Source organism: Idiotropiscis lumnitzeri, unplaced genomic scaffold (genome assembly GCF_059441095.1).
Source record: "Idiotropiscis lumnitzeri isolate Australia: NSW breed Sydney's pygmy pipehorse unplaced genomic scaffold, RoL_Ilum_1.0 HiC_scaffold_68, whole genome shotgun sequence".
Classification (NCBI taxonomy): domain Eukaryota; kingdom Metazoa; phylum Chordata; class Actinopteri; order Syngnathiformes; family Syngnathidae; genus Idiotropiscis; species Idiotropiscis lumnitzeri.
Genome location: NW_028283606.1, coordinates 811,323 through 816,983, shown reverse-complemented (window position 1 = coordinate 816,983; position 5,661 = coordinate 811,323).

Sequence of the window (5,661 nt, the reverse complement as noted above, 5' to 3'; positions counted from 1 at the left end):
TGTTTTGCGGTGGTCCCGGAACGTGGGACATGTCGAAGTTAGCGAGGCAGTTACAGAAAAAGGAAACCAGAATGTTGGCAAATATTCGAGATATGAAGGAGGATCAGAGCCAAGCTGGATGGCGACAGCGTATTAAACTTGAGAAGGAAGTGAAGGAATTGGACAAAGATAGACGAGGCATTCACCAATTGGCAATTATTGCCACTGCGCTGGGGGCAATAAAAGAGGAAGAGAGTGTGAATGAAGTGAAAAAGAAGGATGAAGTGATTGGAAAAGTGGAAGAAAAGACGGAAGGTCGGAGAGGCATTTATCCACAGTTGCCTGACTCGCGACAGTATGTGTATGAGCCGCCGCGGTATCCGATGGCGCAAATAATGGCCCCCGTAGTCACTTTGGGCGGCAGGATGGTTTTGGATGTAGAAGATCACGATTCACGGATGACGCCAGCGACCATACAGTTGATTGAACAGGCTGTGAATAATGAAAGGAAGAGAGTGCGCGGAGAGCAGCAGGGGAATGTGGAGTCGCCCGTGCTGACGTCAGGGGCAGCGCTCGCAGGAGGTGGGGGCACCCCGAGTGCCGGGAGTGAGAGAAATTCGAAACCACTGATGAAGGAGGCGTCGCGAAAGTTGTTGGAAGGACACAGGGTGCAAAGTGAGGAAAGAGAGATGTTAGAGGGAGTGATGACGGGGACACGGAAACATGGGCAGGCAATGCCCAGTGACGCAGATCCCCGCGAGGAGGAAGTGGAAAGTGATGAGGAAGCCGAGGTAGTGTTACGTGAACAGCGGCAGATGCTCAGAGCGTTGAGTGAAGGAGAGAGGCTGGGCGATAAAGAGGAGAGCATGTCCAGGGCTGAGCGAGGCTATAATACACGCAGTAAAGATAAGATGATGGCACAGCAGGAGCAGCCTCAAACAATGGCACCCCTAGTGGTGACTCACGCTGGCCGTCACTATGAGCCTCTGGTGCTTCGGGATGTGGCTGCATTGGTGGAAAAATTGCCTCCGCTGCATAAAGGGGCACGAGCCTGGATTACTAAATTCTTAGCCGCCATGTCAGGACAGGGAGTAGCATTGGGAGATTTTAGACAAGCCATTTTGGGATTGTGTTCCCTGATTCAATTACAGAATATTGAGGGGGCAGCTGGCACCCGCCAGCTGGGGAGAGAAACCCCCTTGGCTGAGACTTCTGAGGCGTTGTTTCGGGAGCTGAGGGCGGCCTTTCCCTCCCCAGTGGATGTGGCGCCAACAATTTTTAATTACGGAAAAGATGTGACTCCCGAGCAACATTATGCTCAGGCATTGGAGCTGTGGATTGAGACCACAGGTAAACACCCAGGCAACTATCCTGAAGCTGAAATGATGTTCAGGACGGCGATGCTGAACGGCCTCCCAAATGAGGTGCAGGCGATTTTGAGAATTGATCCGGACATTTTGGTTTGTCCGGAACCGAGATTTAAGAGGCATTTGATACACCATTGCCGCATCTACATGGAAAAAGCAAATAAAGATCAAAAGGAATCTGACGCTCTGGCGACTAGTTTGGTTAAACTACAGTTGGCAAAGTTGCATGGTGAGGCAAAACAAGAAAAGGTGAAACAAAAACAGATGTATCAAACTCCAGTGGGGGCTGAACGGCGCCAAGGTCAAGGGTTCCGTGGTAGATACAGAGGGCGTGGTCGTGGCGCCCCCCCAGGCCGGGGGCGGAATGGGTTCGCTCCAGGGACTTGCTTCAACTGCGGGTCCCTTGACCACTGGGCACGTGATTGTCATGGCAACCCACCACCAGGGGTGGAGCAGCAGAACCAGCAAGCAGGGCCACCACACCAAGGGGTACCGCAGCAGCCCCGCCCGTGGCCACAGCCGAATCCAAGGGGTCAGTATTTCCAAGCTGACCAGTGGTACGGCCCAGACGAATAGGGGGGCCTGGGAAGCTCGGGAAGCACTGGCCAGGCAGAGCCAATGCTTCAGTTGACAGTGGCGGACACTCCAGTCCAGATGTTGGTGGACACTGGAGCAACACATTCATCAATCAACATGCCACTGCCAAGTACAGCGTTGTCGAGGCGAGTTACAACGTTAGTCGGCTTCTCGGGACGTCCTCAGACTCTGCCCTTTACTCGGCCACTGAAAACGGAAATTACAAACACTGGACAGAGACTATATCATTCATATGTTCATGCAATGGACACACCCATCAATTTAATGGGCAGAGACATGTTGTCAGCATTGAGAGCCCAGATATTGTGCGGCGAGAAGGGACTTACAGTGACATTTCCTGACGGACAGGTACTGGAATGCTTCCAGCCTGTGACACCTAGGGGTCAGTGGTTGATGGCACCACTCCCCACAGTACCTGAAACGGCACGGATCTACTGGGCTAGATTGAATCCTGAGACTCCACTTGGGGGAGGTGTCTACTCCACATACCTCTTGTGGAAACCGTGGATCCAGACATTGGCACCGTACCACCCCCCACTGGATCCATTGCACTGCACTCTATATTATGATAGAGAATCAGATGACATATATAGAGATGCGTTCGAAGAAATTGAGGGGGATGGTTGGATATTGCGCGCACCATGCATCTTTGTGGGCCCCGAGGGGGTGGCAGCATATGTGCAGTTGTCGCCGGAGCAAGAGCAATGGTATCGAATGAGTGAGGAAGGTTTGCCTCACGTGTCACTAGCTGTGTCGCCAGGCCATGATCCCCGCCAATTGGGGCCCATGGTGAAACGATTAACACAACAACATGACTGGATGATGACTGAAATTCTAGATGTGTGGCACTCAGCTGCAACCAAAAGTTACAGGATAATGGCAAAAATGGTAGATAAGTCAGACCTTGAATTGGTATTCTTGGACCGCCATCATGGGCGGGAACAGACGGACCATGAGTCCGCACAGGCAATGTTGGATCAAATGCCACAGACCGTGTGGTCACAGGGTCCATTTGATGTTGGTTTTTGTCGGACGGTTCAGCCAATCCAATTGGAAGTTGACTGCTCCATTCCGGTTCGCCGTCCTCAATATCGATGGCCGAAGGAAGCAGACAAAGGAATGGAGGACACAGCGGCAGGATTGTGGGATGCGGGGGTGTTGGAAACGTCGGCGTCCTCTTGGAACACACCTCTGAGGCCGGTCCAGAAGGCTGATGGGGTGACATGGAGGATGGCCCACGATTTGCGGCCAGTGAATGACATCACTATAACTCCAGTTTTGCCAGTTCCTGACCCCCATCGCATCCTGTCCTCCCTGGACCCGCAGAAACAGTGGTATACGGTAATTGATTTGGCGAATGCATATTTCTGTTTACCGCTGGCTGAATCAATACGACACGTGTTTGCATTTTCTTACAAAGGGGTGAAATTGCAGTACAAAAGACTCCCTCAGGGCTTTAAGAATTCGCCAGGAATTTTTAATCAGGTCTTGAAGGACTTGTTATTTTCATGTGCGCTACCCCAAGGCTCAGTGCTCCTGCAGTATGTGGACGATCTCCTCATTGCGGCCGAAACATCCGACCAGTGTGTGGAAGCCACACGAGCAGTGCTGTTGAAGCTTGCTGACCTGGGCTTCAAAGTGTCAAGGAAAAAGTTACAGTGCTGTCGTAAGTCTGTGATTTTTCTGGGGCGTGTCATCACCCCAGCCGGCTTGGCTATGTCCCCAAATCACCGCAGCTCCATCCTGCAACACCCACGTCCACACACAGTGCAGGACATGTTGTCTTTCTTGGGATTGTGTGGCTACAGCCGAGCATACATCCCATGTTATGTGGATAAAACAGCAGGCTTGCGGGCCCTGGTCAAACAACAAGGGGTCCGAAATTTGAAGGCCACATTGCAGTGGACCCCTGAGGATGATGCATTGTTTGTGCAATTAATTCAGGAATTAGCATCAGCAGCAGCTTTGGCCACTCCAGATTACACTAAGGTGTTTTATTTAGACGTTGCGAGCAGTGAGAAAACAGTGAATGCGGCATTGTACCAAAGACATGGAACAGACAGGGCAGTTTTATTGTATTGTAGTGTGCCATCAGACGGAATTGAACAGAAACAAGCAGACTGTGTTAGGTACGCAGCAGGCCTGGCAAAGGTCCTACAGAAAACAGCTCATGTGGTCATGGGGTATCCCGTCCAGGTGTTGACAGATCATGGGGTGTCAGCTTTTGTAGCATCGGTGGCATTTACATTGACACCCCTGCGACAAACACGGATGATGAAAACATTGATGGCACCAAACGTTACTTATGTGCATGATGGTGTGAACATGGCTAATCACCTCCTGGAAGGGGCACATGAGTGCGCTCTGAAAGTACAGAAAGATCAGAAGGTCCGTGAGGACTTGTATGCGGAACCATTGGAAGGTGGACGGGTTATGTTCACCGATGGGTGTTGTTGGCGTGCCAAGGATGGGACACTCCACGCGGCCGCGGCAGTGGTGGAGTGGAAAGGTTCTTTCTTCCTCCCAGTGACAGCTCAGAAGTTGACAATAAAACCCTCCGCCCAGGCGGCAGAGGTGTTGGCGCTGGTGTTGGCCTTGGAACAGTGTCCAGGACAGCAATTAACTGTATATACTGATTCGGCATATGCAGCGTCAGCTGCCCTGATTGACCTAAAGGGGTGGTTGCACAATGGCTGGCTAACAGCGAAAGGCAAAGAAATTGCTCATAGAACTTTGATGGAGCGATTGTATGAAGCAATTAAGGGTCCACACGAATTGGCGATTGTAAAGGTCCCGGGACACTCAAAGGCCAACACCATGGTGGCGAAAGGTAATGAGAGGGCGGATGCTCTCGCGAAAGAGGTGGCTGGATACACCCCTCAGGGCGGGATGATGTTAACAACCCCAGCTGTGGTCTGGGATGGGGAACCCCCGGATCTTCCAGTGGCACCCGAAGTGGCACTGGAGGATATTATGGATGCACAAGGTAAGTCGTCGCCGGAACAAAAATAAATGTGGATCGCATCTAAGGTGGTCAGGCGGGTGGGTCCCAGGGGCCAGCCGGTCCTCCCTGAAGGGCAACTCATGACCTCAGTGTTGGCTGAGGCCCATACAGTGGCACATGTGGGGCCTCAGGCAATGCTTCCAAAACTTCGTCAGTGGTGGCATCCAAGGTTACAGGAGGTGGTCTGGCAGTTTGTGGCGGCTTGTGAACTATGTCAAACATTTAATGCACGACCGACATTAAAACCCAAGCCAGGGGCGTTCTCCCCTGTGGCCTGGCCTGGAGCAGAAATTGTAATTGATTTCACGGACATGATTGACAGGGTGAACGGGAAGCGGTTCCTTCTGGTCATTGTGGATTCTTATTCACGCTGGCCGGAGGCGTATCCGTGTGCAAAGGAAGATACCACGTCAGTCCTTAAAGCTTTGGTAAATCATTATATTCCGACACATGGTTTCCCTGCTTTAATCAGATCTGATAATGGGACACATTTTAACAACAAAGCGCTGGCTAAAGTGGAGGCGCTGTTGGGGCTGAAGCATCGCTTTGGGTGTGTCTACCACCCCCAGAGCCAAGGCAAAGTTGAAAGGTTTAACAGGAATTTGAAAGAAAAATTGGCTAAGATCATGGCTCAAACAAAAATGACGTGGTTGCAAGCTTTGCCCCTAGCCCTGTTGGTCGTCCGCCAAACTGTTCACAAAATAACAGGTTTTG